The following is a 15,559-nucleotide window of genomic DNA, read 5'->3' as shown; positions in this document are numbered from 1 at the left end:
CCAAACTGGACTTAAGAGGTGCATATAATCTAATCCGCATCAGGGAGGGGGACGAATGGAAAACTGCATTTAACACCAGAGATGGACACTTTGAGTATCTGGTCATGCCCTTTGGCCTGTGCAATGCCCCTGCCATCTTCCAAGACTTTGTTAATGAAATTTTTCGTGATCTCTTATATTCCTGTGTTGTTGTGTATCTGGACGATATTCTGATTTTTTCTGCCAACTTAGAAGAACATCGCCAGCATGTCCGCATGGTTCTTCAGAGACTTCGAGACAATCAACTTTATGCCAAAATGGAGAAATGTCTGTTTGAATGTCAATCTCTTCCTTTCCTAGGATACTTGGTCTCTGGCCAGGGACTACAAATGGACCCAGATAAACTCTCTGCCGTCTTAGATTGGCCACGCCCCTCCGGACTCCGTGCTATCCAACGTTTTTTGGGGTTCGCCAATTATTACAGACAATTCATTCCACATTTTTCCACTATTGTGGCTCCTATCGTGGCTTTAACCAAGAAGAATGCCAATCCCAAGTCCTGGTCTCCCCAAGCGGAAGACGCATTTAAACGGCTCAAGTCTGCCTTTTCTTCTGCTCCCGTGCTCTCCAGACCTGACCCATCTAAACCCTTCCTATTGGCGGTTGATGCCTCCTCAGTGGGAGCTGGAGCGGTCCTTCTACAAAAAAATTCTTCTGGGCATGCTGTTACTTGTGGGTTTTTTTCTAGGACCTTCTCTCCGGCGGAGAGGAACTACTCCATCGGGGATCGAGAACTACTGGCCATTAAATTGGCACTTGAGGAATGGAGGCATCTGCTGGAGGGATCAAAATTTCCAGTTATCATTTACACCGATCACAAGAATCTCTCCTATCTCCAGTCTGCCCAACGGCTGAATCCTCGCCAGGCCAGGTGGTCGTTGTTCTTTGCCCGTTTTAACTTTGAAATTCATTTTTGCCCTGCCGACAAGAACATTAGGGCCGATGCTCTCTCTCGTTCCTCGGATGCCTCGGAAGTAGAGGTCTCTCCGCAACACATCATTCCTCCTGACTGTCTGATCTCCACTTCTCCAGTCTCCATCAGGCAAACTCCTCCAGGGAAGACCTTCGTTTCTCCACGCCAACGTCTCGGGATTCTCAAATGGGGTCACTCCTCCCACCTCGCAGGCCATGCGGGCATCAAAAAGTCCTTGCAACTCATCTCTCGTTTCTATTGGTGGCCGACTCTGGAGACGGATGTTGTTGATTTTGTGCGGGCCTGTACTGTCTGTGCCCGGGATAAGACTCCTCGCCAGAAGCCTGCTGGTCTCCTTCATCCTCTGCCTGTCCCCGAACAGCCTTGGTCTCTGATTGGTATGGACTTTATTACAGACTTACCCCCATCCCGTGGCAACACTGTTGTTTGGGTGGTCGTTGATCGATTTTCCAAGATGGCACATTTTATTCCTCTTCCTGGTCTTCCTTCAGCGCCTCAGTTGGCAAAACAATTTTTTGTACACATTTTTCGTCTTCACGGTTTGCCCACACAGATCGTCTCGGATAGAGGCGTCCAATTCGTGTCTAAATTCTGGAGGGCTCTCTGTAAACAGCTCAAGATTAAATTAAACTTCTCTTTCTTCTTATCATCCCCAATCCAATGGGCAAGTAGAAAGAATTAACCAGGTCCTGGGTGACTATTTACGGCATTTTGTTTCCTCCCGCCAGGATGACTGGGCAGATCTTCTACCATGGGCCGAATTTTCATACAACTTCAGAGTCTCAGAATCTTCTGCTAAGTCCCCATTTTTCGTGGTGTACGGCCGTCACCCTCTTCCCCCCCTCCCTACTCCCTTGCCCTCTGGTTTGCCCGCTGTGGATGAAGTGACTCGTGATCTTTCCACCATATGGAAAGAGACCCAAAATTCTCTTTTACAGGCTTCATCCCGCATGAAAAGGTTTGCCGATAAGAAAAGAAGAACTCCCCCCATTTTTGCACCCGGAGACAAGGTATGGCTCTCCGCTAAATATGTCCGCTTTCGTGTCCCCAGTTACAAACTGGGACCACGCTATCTTGGTCCTTTCAAAGTCTTGTGCCAGATTAATCCTGTCTCTTACAAACTCCTTCTTCCTCCTTCTCTCCGTATTCCCAATGCCTTCCATGTCTCTCTCCTTAAACCACTCATCATTAATCGCTTCTCTCCCAAATTTGTTTCTCCCACTCCTGTTTCCGGCTCTTCTGAAGTCTTCTCCGTGAAGGAGATTCTGGCCTCCAAGACGGTCAGAGGAAAAAAAAATTTCCTGGTGGATTGGGAGGGCTGTGGTCCTGAAGAGAGATCCTGGGAACCTGAGGACAACATCTTAGACAAAAGTCTTATCCTCAGGTTCTCAGGCTCCAAGAGGAGGGGGAGACCCAAGGGGGGGGGTACTGTTACGCCGAGCGCTCCGGGTCCCCGCTCCTCCCCGGAGCGCTCGCAACATTCTCGCAATTGCAGCGCCCCGGTCAGACCTGCTGACCGGGTGCGCTGCGATACCTCTCCCAGCCGGGATGCGATTCGCTATGCGGCAGGCGCCCGCTCGCGATGCGCATCCCGGCTCCCGTACCTGACTCGCTCTCCGTCGGTCTTGTCCCGGCGCGCGCGGCCCCGCTCCCTAGGGCGCGCGCGCGCCGGGTCTCTGCGATTTAAAGGGCCAGTGTGCCGCTGATTGGCGCCTGGTTCTAATTAGTGAATTCACCTGTGCACTTCCCTATATAACCTCACTTCCCCTTCCCTTCCTTGCCGGATCTTGTTGCCATCGTGCCAGTGAAAGCGTTTCCCAGTGTGTTCCTAGCCTGTGTTCCAGACCTCCTGCCGTTGCCCCTGACTACGATCCTTGCTGCCTGCCCCGACCTTCTGCTACGTCCGACCTTGCTCTTGTCTACTCCCTTGTACCGCGCCTATCTTCAGCAGTCAGAGAGGTTGAGCCGTTGCTAGTGGATACGACCTGGTTGCTACCGCCGCTGCAAGACCATCCCGCTTTGCGGCGGGCTCTGGTGAAAACCAGTAGCAGCTTAGAACCGGTCCACTAGCACGGTCCACGCCAATCCCTCTCTGGCACAGAGGATCCACCTCCTGCCAGCCGAATCGTGACACATACACCTTGTGGGAGCAGACGGTAATAGTCAGAAATCCAGAGGGATCGGGATTAAAGGGGTACTCCGGAATTTTTTTTTAAATCAACTAGTGCCAGAAAGTTAAACAGATTTGTAAATTACTTATATTAAAAAATCTTTATCCTTCCTGTACTTATTAGCTGCTGAATACTACAGTGGAAATTCTTTTCCGTTTGAATCACAGAACTGTCTGCTGACATCATGAGCACAGTGCTCTCTGCTGACCATCTCTCTGACCAATCTCTGTCCATTTTAGGAACTGTCGAGTAGGCGAAAATCCCCATAGCAAACACATGCTGCCCTGGACAGTTCCTAAAATGGACAGAGATGTCAGCAGAGAGCACTGTGCTCATGATGTCAGCAGACAGCTCTGTGTTTCAAAAAGAAAATAATTCCCACTGTAGTATTCAGCAGCTAATAATTACAGGAAGGATTAAGATTTTTGAATAGAAGTAATTTACAAATCTGTTTAACTTTCTGGCAAAAGTTGATTTAAAAAAAAAAAAATAAATTTTTTACCGAAGTACCCCTTTAACCCCTTAAGGACTCAGCCCATTTTGGCCTTAAGGACTCAGACAATTTAATTTTTACGTTTTTATTTTTTCCTCCTCGCCTTCTAAAAATCATAACTCTTTTAGATTTTCATCCACAGACTAGTATGAGGGCTTGTTTTTTGCGCGAACAGTTGTCCTTTGTAATGACATCACTCATTATATCATAAAATGTATGGCGCAACCAAAAAACACTATTTTTGTGGGGAAATTAAAACGAAAAACGCAATTTTGCTAATTTTGGAAGGTTTTGTTTTCACGCCGTACAATTTCTGGTAAAAATGACATGTGTTCTTTATTCTGATGTTCAATACGATTAAAATGATACCCATTATTACATACTTTTATATTATTGTTGCGCTTAAAAAAAATCACAAACTTTTTAACCAAATTAGTACGTTTATAATCCCTTTATTTTGATGACCTATAACTTTTTTATTTTTCCGTATAAGCGGCGGTATGGGGGCTAATTTTTTGCGCCATGATCTGTACTTTTTTTTGATACCACATTTGCATATAAAAAACTTTTAATACATTTTTTATAATTTTTTTTTTTAATAAAATGTATTAAAAAAGTAGGAATTTTGGACTTTTTAAATTTTTTTTCGTTCACGCCGTTCACCGTACGGGATCATTAACATTTTATTTTAATAGTTCGGACATTTACGCACGCGGCGATACCAAATATGTCTATAAAAAATGTTTTTTACGCTTTTTGGGGGTAAAATAGGAAAAAATGGACGTTTTACTTTTTTATTGGGGGAGGGGATTTTTCACTTTTTTTTTACTTTTACTTTTACATTTTTTTACATTTTTTTTTACACTTGAATAGTCCCCATAGGGGACTATTCATAGCAATACCATGATTGCTAATACTGATCTGTTCTATGTATAGGACATAGAACAGATCAGTATTATCGGTCATCTCCTGCTCTGGTCTGCTCGATCACAGACCAGAGCAGGAGACGCCGGGAGCCGCACGGAGGAAGGTGAGGGGACCTCCGTGCGGCGTTATGAATGATCGGATCCCCGCAGCAGCGCTGCGGGCGATCCGATCGTTCATTTTAATCGCGAACTGCCGCAGATGCCGGGATCTGTATTGATCCCGGCACCTGAGGGGTTAATGGCGGACGCCCGCGAGATCGCGGGCGTCGGCCATTGCCGGCGGGTCCCTGGCTGCGATCAGCAGCCGGGATCAGCCGCGCATGACACGGGCATCGCTCCGATGCCCGCGGTTATGCTTAGGACGTAAATGTACGTCCTGGTGCGTTAAGTACCACCTCACCAGGACTTACATTTACGTCCTGCGTCCTTAAGGGGTTAAGATAACAATCCAGTGCAGGTCTCTAATCTGTTGCCTTTTTTTGCATCTGTATCATGGCAGCCACACCTGCACCTCCCACAGTTCAGATGTACTAGACAGGGGCGTAGCTGTAGAGGTAGCAGTCGCACCGGGGCCCTGGTACCTAAGGGGGCCCCAAACCACATCTGCCCCATAAGAGACCAGTATTATAACTGGCAAATGGGGCTCTGTTTCAGATTTTGCATAGGTACCCAGAAGCTCCAAGCTGCACCTCTGGTACTAGATATTGTCCATTACAGGATTCTATTTGGTTCAGTTGAGCCAATGGAGATCCAGGAATTGCATCTTTGCTAAAACACAATGATCTGCCTTCAAAGCCCATTAACATGGATTTGACTGTAGTTAGATATTATTTTTATGTGAAACTTTTAGTCATTCATCCTTCTAGTCTATTTCCATTACAGGAAGGAGGCTGGTGGCACCTTGTTTGCATTAGAATTGGGGAGTAGAACTGTAGGGTGTTACCCACAGTCAATACACATATGGTAAGAAGGAGGACAAGACTTATAGTTATGGTAAATGTGCTTCTGGTTCTTCATGCAGAAACCAGTTTCCATTCCAGTGGATCTAGTATTTTCACAGATTTCTAGTGTTAATTATATATATATATATATATATATATATATATATATATTCTCATAATCCATATAAACCACTATGGTAGAAGATGATTCGACTTCCCTATTGTTTCATTTTGTATGTCACAGATTTTGGTGTGCTTAGGACTGCATTAAAGGGGTACTCCGGCGCTAAGACATCTTATCCCCTATCCGTTGGCTGTCCGGGCATGCTGGGAGTTGTAGTTTTGCAACATCTGGAGGTCCGCAGGTTGGAGACCACTGCTTTAGTGCTTTACCTTTCCTGAACCTGTGTGGCCATGTCCAATGTTGGCTCAACGGAGGGTGAAGGTTCCTCAGAGACAACTATGTCGCAGGATAGTATTGAGCAGCCCTGGAGGCGTCGCTGCTTTCACAAAAAATTTTTTTAATGTATTTTGACGCCTTTACATTTTCTGACATTGCTAAGTGGGTTTTCCATGTGCAAAATTTCTTGGCGGTGATTTGCGCCCCAAAAAAAACCCTAAAGGCGCAAAATTGCAGCAAAGATCGATTGGCGCAAATGATGAATTGCTGACTAAAGTTAAAATCACGCACAGGACCGTGTGATTTTGATAAAGTTGTAAAAATGACAGTGGAGAAAATGCGCCAAACGTTGGCGCAAAAAGACACGGCGCCAAAGCATTGCGCCAAAGTTACGTTAAAAAAACCACATAAATCCTTTGATAAATACCCCCCGTAATTTACCACAAATACTATGGTTTGTTGTCTATTAACATATCAATGTACAACCCTATCCTAATACACTCTCTTCTGCCTTTTCATATGTTACAGTGTGAATCCTGGTTTCTGACATCAACTCCTCTACCTTGATTGCTCCCTCCCGCTCTACTAGACAAGTAGGTTATTCCAAGAGTCCAAGATCTGTTGGCTCTTCAGTGAAATCCACTTGTACTCCGAATAAGTGACATAGTTACTCCTCTAATAAGTATAACCCGCTGTCTAGACAACCTCAAGTGTCCAGGAGATTGTTTGGTGGAGTCTAGAGATGAGCGAACTTACAGTAAATTCGATTCGTCACGAACTTCTCGGCTCGGCAGTTGATGACTTATCCTGCATAAATTAGCTCAGCTTTCCGGTGCTCCGGTGGGCTGGAAAAGGTGGATACAGTCCTAGGAAAGAGTCTCCTAGGACTGTATCCACCTTTTCCAGCCCACGGGAGCACCTGAAAGCTGAAGTAATTTATGCAGGAAAAGTCATCAACTGCCGAGCTGAGAAGTTCGTGACGAATCGAATTTAATGTAAGTTTGCTCATCTCTAGTGGAGTCCTTTCACTGAATGGCAGCACATGGAGTCCATAAGTAAGTAGTCCATGTGCCGCCTCATGGTACTTATAGAATGTGTCGGCAGATAAGAACCATTTGGCCCATCTAGTCTGCCCAATAATCTGAATACTATGAATAGTCCCTGGCCCTATCTTATATGAAGGATAGCCTTATGCTTATCCCATGCATGTTTAAACTCCTTCACTGTATTTGCAGCGACCACTTCTGCAGGAAGGCTATTCCATGCATCCACTACTCTCTCAGTAAAGTAATACTTCCTCATATTACTGCAGAAACCTTTCCCCTCTAATATATAACTATGTCCTCTTGTGGTAGTTTTTCTTCTTTTAAATCTTCTCTCCTCCTTTACCATGTTGATTCTCTTTATGTATTTAAAAGTTTCTATCATATCCCCTCTGTCTCTTCTTTCCTCTATACATGTTAAGGTCCTTTAACCTTTCCTGGTAAGTTTTGTCCTGCAATCCATGTACTAGTGTAAAGCATCACATTATTCCCCATATAATACATACCGTATTTATCGGCGTATAACACGCACTTTTTAGGCAAAAATTTTTAGCCTAAAGTCTATGTGCGTGTTATACGCCGATACACCCCCAGGAAAGGCAGGGGGAGAGAGGCCGTCGCTGCCCGCTTCTCTCCCCCTGCCTTTCCTGGGGTCTAGAGCCCTGCTGCCGGCCCTTCTCACCCCCCTGGCTATCGGCGCCGCTGCCCGTTCTGTCCCCCTGACTATCGGTGCCGGCGCCCCATTGCCGGCGCCGATAGCCGGGGGGAGAGAAGCAGCGGCCAAAGCCAGGGGGAGAGAAGGGGCAGCGGCACCCATTGCCGACGCCGCTGCCCCGTTGCCTCCCCCCATCCCCGGTGGCATAATTACCTGTTGCCGGGGTCGGGTCCGCGCTGCTGCAGGCCTCCGGCGTGCGTCCCCTGCGTCATTGCTATGCGCTGCACGGTGCGGCACATGACGTCAGTGCGCCGCGCCGTGCATAGCAACGACGCAGGGGACGCATGCCGGAGACCTGCAGCAGTGCGGACCCGACCCCGGCAACAGGTAATTATGCCACCGGGGATGGGGGGAGGCAACGGGGCAGCGGCGTCGGCAATGGGTGCCGCTGCCCCTTCTCTCCCCCTGGCTCTTCTCTCCTTCTAGCCAGGGGGTGAGAAGGGCCGACAGCAGCGCTCTAGACCCCAGGAAAGGCAGGGGGAGAGAAGCGGCAGCGACAGCCTCTCTCCCCCTGCCTTTCCTGGGGGTGTATCGGGGTATACACGCGCACACACGCACCCTCATTTTACAATGGATATTTGGGTAAAAAACTTTTTTTACCCAAATATCCTTGGTAAAATGAGGGTGCGTGTTATAGGCCGGTGCGTGGTATACCCCGATAAATACGGTATATAAAATAGAGCATGACACAAATAGTTTTCATTTTTATTTTTTATGAATTCGTGCAGTGATAATGAGCCATAAGGATGTAAAGATCTAGACCAGTGGTCTTCAACCTGCGGACCTCCAGATGTTGCAAAACTACAACTCCCAGCATGCCCAGACAGCCGTTAGCTGTCCGGGCATGCTGGGAGTTTTAGTTTTGCAACATCTGGAAGTCCGCAAGTTGGAGACCACTGATCTAGACTATAGTCATAACGATTTTGTCTATAGAAATTGACTTTAAAGATTAACTCCCGTGGAAATTATTATTATTATTATTATTATTTTTTTTATTTATTAACCCCTTAAGGACAATGGACGTACTCCTACGCCCCTGTTTCCGAGTCCTTAAGGACCGAGGACGTAGGAGTACGTCCTGTCCATTCCCGGCCCCCTGCAGCCAGCTGGAGCGGAGCCGGTGCCCGATACCTGCTGATATCGTTCAGCAGGCATCGCGGCATATCGCCCAGGGGGGTCATGATGACCCCCCCATGTCGGCGATGGTCGCAGATCGCTGAACAATTCTGCCCAGCGATCTGCTGCGGATTCCGGGTCAATCGGGTCTCCAGTGACCCGGTGACTCGGAATTACTGGCTGATCGAGGCCGTCTCTGACGGCCCCGAACAGCCATAGCCAGCAGGGGTGAGGTGGCACTGGTGCCACCTCACGATCGCCCTGATTCGTCGGCCGGTTTACCGGCCGACCAATCAGGGCACCTGCTGCGGGTGTCACTCCCGCAACCCGCCCCGCCCCTCTTCCGGAGGACGTGATCGGGTGCGGGAAGAGGACCCCGGCAGCTGGGGACCCCGATCCCTGGCATCCCTGTTGGGATCGGGGCCCCAGGAGCGGCGGCGGCGAGGGACTGACCTGAAGCGGCGTGGATCAGCAGTTGGACGTGAGTGACAGCCTCCTGCTGTTGCTTAGCAACAGCTTCCAGCATGCAAAAAGGGCATGCTGGGAGCTGTAGTTATGCAACAGCAGGAGGCAGACCACCACAACTCCCAGCATTCCCTTATAGGCATGCTGGGACTTATAGTTTTGCAACAGCTGGAGGCACATTTTTTCTATGGAAAAGTGTACCTTCAGCTGTTGTATAACTACAACTCCCAGCTTGCACAATCAGCTAAAGTGCATGCTGTGAGTTGTAGTGGTGCATCTGCTGGTTGCATAACTACAACTCCCAGCATGCCCGTTGCTTGTTGTTGACTGCTGAGAGATGTAGTTTTGCAACAGCTGAAGGCACACTGGTTGTGAAACACTGAGTTAAGTAGCAAACCAGTGTGTCTCCAGCTGTTGCATAACTACAATCCCCAGCATCCCCAGCAAAAGTAGTATGCCTCCAGCTGTTGCATAACTACAAGTCCCAGCATGCCCTTCCACTGTCCGTACATGCTGGGGGTTGTAGCTTTTGCAACAGCTGAAGGCACACTGGTTGCAAAACACTATCAAACTCGGTGTTTCACAACCAGTGTGCCTCCAGCTGTTGCAAAACTACAACTCCCAGCATGCACTGATAGACCGTACATGCTGGAAGTTGTAGTTTTGCAACAGCTGGATGCCCCCCCCCCCCCCCCAATGTGAACGTACAGGGTACACTCACATGGGCAGTGGTTTACAGTAAGTATCCGGCTGCAAGTTTGAGCTGCGGCAAATTTGTTGCCGTAGCTCAAACTGCCAGCGAGAAACTACTGTGAACCCCCGCCCGTGCGACTGTACCCTAAAAACACTACACTACACTACACCAACACGCAATAAAATAAAAAGTAAAAAAAACACTACATATACACATATCCCTACACAGCCCCCCTCCCCTCCCCAATAAAAATGAAAAATGTCTGGTATGCCATGGTTTCCAAAACTGAGCCTCCAGCTGGAGGCACCCTGTTTGGGAATCACTGGCATAGAATTCCCCTATGTCCACCCCTATGCAAGTTCCTAATTTAGGACTCAAATGCGCATGGCGCTCTCACTTTGGAGCCCTGTCGTATTTCAAGGCAACAGTTTAGGGTAACATATGGGGTATCGCCGTACTCGGGAGAAATTGTGTTACAAATTTTGGGGGGTATTTTCTGCTATTACCATTTTTAAAAATGTTAAATTTATGGGAAAACAAGCATTTTAGGTAAATTATTATTATTTTTTTTTACATATGCAAAAGTCGTGAAACACCTGTGGGGTATTAAGGTTCACTTTACCCCTTGTTACGTTCCCTGAGGGGTCTAGTTTCCAAAATGGTATGCCATGTGTTTTTTTTTTTTTTTTGCTGTTCTGGCACCATAGGGGCTTCCTAAATGCGGCATGCCCCCAGAGCAAAATTTGCTTTCAAAAAGCCAAATGTGACTCCTTCTCTTCTGAGACCTGTAGTGCGCCAGCAGAGCACTATTCACCCCCATATGGGGTGTTTTCTGAATCGGGAGAAATTGTGTTTCAAATTTTGGGGGGTATTTTCTGCTATTACCCTTTTTAAAAAATGAAAATGGTATGCCATGTGTTTTTTTTTTTTTTTTTGCTGTTCTGGCACCATAGGGGCTTCCTAAAGGTGACATGCCCCCCAAAAACCATTTGTCGCTCCTTCCCTTCTGAGCTCTCTACTGCGCCCGCCGAACAATTAACATAGACATATGAGGTATGTGCTTACTTGAGAGAAATTGGGTTTCAAATACAAGTAAAAATTTTCTCCTTTTTACCCCTTGTAAAAATAAAAAAATTGGGTCTACAAGAACATGCGAGTATAAAAAATGAAGATTGTGAATTTTCTCCTTCACTTTGCTGCTATTTCTGTGAAACACCTAAAGGGTTAAAACACTTACTGAACGTCATTTTGAATACTTTGGGGGGGTGCAGTTTTTATAATGGGGTCATTTGTGGGGTATTTCTAAGATGAAGACCCTTCAAATCCACTTCAAAACTGAACTGGTCTACTGTAAAAATTGCTGCTGAGCTTTGAAGCCCTCTGGTGTCTTCCAAAAGTAAAAACTCATACATTTTATGATGCAAACATAAAGTAGACATATTGTATATGTGAACCAAAAAAAATGTATTTTGAATATCTATTTTCCTTACAAGCAGAGAGCTTCAAAGTTAGAAAAAATGAAAAATTTTCATTTTTCAAATTTGGGGATTTTTCACCAAGAAAAGGATGCAAGTTACCACAAAAATTGACCACTATGTTAAAGTAGAATATGTCACGAAAAAACAATCTCTGAATCAGAATGATAAGTTCCAGAGTTACTAATGTTTAAAGTGACAGTGGTCAGAATTGCAAAAAATGCTCTGGTCCTTAAGGTGTAAAATGGCCTGGTCCTTAAGGGGTTAAATCAACTGGTGCCAGAAAGATAAACAGATTTGTAAATTGCTTCTATTAAAAAATCTTAATCCTTCCAGTACTTTTTAGGGGCTATATACTACAGAGGAAATGCTTTTCCTTTTTGATTTCTCTGATGTCATGACCACAGTGACCTCTGCTGTCCATTTTTGGAACTGTCCAGAGCAGGAGAAAATCAACATAAGCTGCTCTGGACAGTTCCTAAAATTGACAGCAGAGGTCAGCAGAGAGCACTCTGGTCATGACATCAGATAAATCCAAAAAGAAAAGCATTTCCTCTGTAGTATACAGCCCATAAAATGTATTGGAAGGATTAAAGGGTTACTCCGCTCCCCAGCGTCTGCAAAATTCCACCTCACACCGCAACATTGAGTTCCAGGACGCTGTGTGCGGGCTTCCGTGTTCAGGCCCGCCCCCTTGTGACGTCACGGCCTGCCCCATCAATGAAAGTCTATGGGAAGGGGGCACGATGGCCGTCACGCCCTCTCCCATAGGCTTGCATTGAGGGGGCGTAGCATGACTTCACATGGCGGGATGTGACGTAACAAGGGGGCGGGCTTGAACACGGAAGCCTGCATTCAGGAACTCAATGGGGAGCGGAGTAACCCTTTTAAGATTTTTTAATAGAAGTACCGGTAATTTACAAATCTGTTTAACTTTCTGGCACCAGTTGATTTAAAGAGGTTATCCAGGAAAAAAACTTTTTTTTATATATCAACTGACTCCAGAAAGTTAAACAGATTTGTAAATTACTTCTATTATAAAATCTTAATCCTTTCAGTACTTATGAGCTTCTGAAGTTAAGGTTGTTCTTTTCTGTCTAAGTGCTCTCTGATGACACGTGTCTCGGGAACCGCCCAGTTTAGAAGAGGTTTGTTATGAGGATTTGCTTCTAAACTGGGCGGTTCCCGAGACACGTGTCATCAGAGAGCACTTAGACAGAAAAGAACAACCTTAACTTCAGAAGCTCATAAGTACTGAAAGGATTAAGATTTTTTAATAGAAGTAATTTACAAATCTGTTTAACTTTCTGGAGCCAGTTGATATATATAAAAAAAAAGTTTTTTCCTGGATAACCCCTTTAAAAAAAAAGTTTTCCACGGGAGTACCCCTTTAATATTCCTCACAGGCGCTAATAGTCTCCACTTCAGCAATAAACAATTGCCAGAGACATTTACACGCCTATCACTCCACCGAGGTCAGTATTAGCAATCCGTTGTTGTAACAACAAGTACTTCCCTCACACAATGGAGACGGTGACGTCTCTTCCTACGGGGCTGTTGATACAATAAGATTCAATGCAAATATGTAAAAGAACAAATGTGAAATAGTGGTGCTCCGCAGTCCTACCTGACACAAGTTATGTGCCAGGATTACCGCACTTACTTTCCTTTCTATTATCTGTCACCACATCTTACCTTAGACACACAGATAGTACAAAGTGTAAACTGCACCACTAAAATGGCACAAGATAAAACATTTATGGGAAGTGAGATGCAGAAACCCATCACAGCCACTACATGTCTTTGTGCTATAGATAAAAATTAATACCACCATGCTGTACAAAAATCAAAAAGTGCCTCTCACGACACTGAATACCCTAAATAACCCTAATAAAACTTAACTTTAAATATATTAAATAATAAAATATGATGTCCTTGATTTAAATTACTAATAATATTACCACAGTGAGCTAGATATATGTGGTGGCCCAGTACAGGAGTTGCACCCCTGTACCTTTGCTGTCCTGTCAGGCAGACTCTATTAAAACAACGAAGTTATGTTGCGTAACAAAGTGCTAGCTGTACCTTAAAGAGTTCAGGATGTGCAGGAGAAGCGAGAAGCGCGCAAAAATGGCCCGCGCCGGTCAGTGTCCCGCTCCTGGGTGTGGAAACCATGTTGCCATCCCGAGTCCTAAGTGGAATTTGAAAGATTCGCCCCTTGTTGCTGGGGGAGTGGAAGTCAGCACTGCACCGCTGACATACTTCCAGCCGGCGGCCATCTTCCCAAAGTCCACTATAAAAGAAGCAGCACCGCTGGACCTCTTCAGTTTGCCAGAAGTCTGCAGAGAGAGCAACATGGCAGAAGACCAAGAAAGCACGAGGTCTGAGAGTCCTAAGATGGCGCCCGGTGCCCGAAAAGTTGCACTGGCCGCGCACAGATGTTTCAGCAGTTGGCGGACCGGCTGCAGAGGATCTCCATTGAGGCTGACGACTCTTGCCTAAAAGTCCTGCTGCCCGATGACGACAGAGAGTGGCCAGTGACTCCTGAGGGCGGAATGCCCACGTCATCCAGAGGAGCGTCACCTGTGAGACTGTCTTCACACCACCGATCTTGGGGGTCCTGGGCCAAGATACCTACAGAGGAGTCCGATGTGAGTACTCCGGCGTAAGCTGCATTTTCTACCCCTTCCAGCCAGTCCAGCCCAGAGTCTACACCCCAGGCCCAGAAGTCTATTGTACACCCTAGATCAGCCCCACTTCCAGAGTGGGTGTTCGGCAATGAGCCACAAGTAGTCTGTGATATGCATGAGTTCCTGTCAGTTACCTGAGTACTTGTCAAAGCTACCTAAGATGGCTGCCACTGCTCCCAAGTACACCCCAAGTCGAGGAGCAGCAGTATCCAGTACAGATGTGCCCAGGCCTACTCCTGTCCCTGAGGAGGCTTGGCCTGCTCACTGGGCACCAACTAAAGGGCCTTGGCCTACTCCTGCTGAGGAGGAAGTTTGGCCAGCTGCACAGGCACCGACACCTTGTCCCCCAGTGGCGTAAGCTGCTGCTGTGCAAATGGTAGTCACTGTGAGTCCTACCATAACTGAGTCCACGTTGTCCCAATTATCATTATTGTTGTGAAACTGTATTATTTGGTCAACAACAGAAGAAAAGAACATCTGCACTCACCACTCGGTATCAGCCGTCGCTTCCGGAGACCGTGATTACAGGCGCTGCATGTAGCAGGGAGTGCTCAGAGACTATACCGGTATTTCGCACAACAGTGGCTTTGCACACTGTTGTGCGAAATACCGGTATAGTCTCTGAGCGCTCCCTGCTACATGCAGCGCCTGTAATCCCGGATCTCCGGACACGACGGCCGATACCGAACGGTGAGTGCAGATGTTCTTTTCTTCTGTTGTTGATTCTATGATTCTGCTGTGAGTTTTCTGCACCCCACAGATCGGCTTCACTTTGAACTCCCTGGTACTCCAGAGCCGCTGAACGGTCTACAAGTTAGTGCTTGCCATACGTTGCCTGTTTTTCCCTACCTATTAATGTGTGTTACGCCGAGCTCTCCGGGTCCCTGCTCCTCCCCGGAGCGCTCGCGGCGTTCTCCTCTCTGCAGCGCCCCGGTCAGACCCGCTGACCGGGAGCGCTGCACTGACACTGCCTGCGGGGATGCGATCCGCATAGCGGGACGCGCCCGCTCGTGGGTCGCATCCCAATCTACTTACCTGTCCTGTTCCCCGGCTGTCATGTCCTGGCATGCGCGGCTCCGCTCTCTAGGGCGCGCGACGGCTCTCTAGGGTTTAAAGGGCCAGTGCACCACTAAATGGTGCCTGGCCCAATCAGTGTAATTGCTCCCATCTGCTCCATGCCTATATAACCTCACTTCCCCTTCCCAGCATTGCCGAATCTTGTTGCCTTGTGCCAGTGAAAGCATTTTCTGTGTTTGCCTTACCAGTGTTACCAGACCTTCTGCCGTTGCCCTTGACTACGAACCTCGCCGCCTGCCCTGACCTTCTGCTACGTCCGACCTTGCTCTTGCCTTGTCCTTCTGTCCCACGCCACTCTCAGCAGTCAGTGAGGTTGAGCCGTTACCGGTGGACACGACCTGGTTGCTACCGCCGCAGCAAGGCCATCCCGCTTTGCGGCG

At 47.1% G+C, this 15,559-nt stretch overlaps 1 protein-coding gene across 4 annotated transcripts in view; it reads left to right on the top strand.

Annotated features, from left to right (window-relative positions):
• The window catches only part of LOC130367848 (serine/threonine-protein kinase N1-like), a 119,965-nt gene that overhangs the window by 5,316 nt on the left and 99,090 nt on the right, over nt 1-15,559 (top strand). For all 4 annotated transcript variants that reach the window (XM_056570731.1, XM_056570732.1, XM_056570734.1 and 1 more), the window contains exon 2: nt 6,433-6,497. The gene's annotated coding sequence lies outside the window, so the exon portion shown is untranslated. The remainder of the gene's footprint in view (nt 1-6,432; nt 6,498-15,559) is intronic.

Source organism: Hyla sarda, chromosome 4 (assembly GCF_029499605.1).
Source record: "Hyla sarda isolate aHylSar1 chromosome 4, aHylSar1.hap1, whole genome shotgun sequence".
NCBI lineage: Eukaryota > Metazoa > Chordata > Amphibia > Anura > Hylidae > Hyla > Hyla sarda.
Note: the sequence above shows the minus strand (reverse complement) of the source record. Positions and strands in the feature narration are given on the sequence as shown.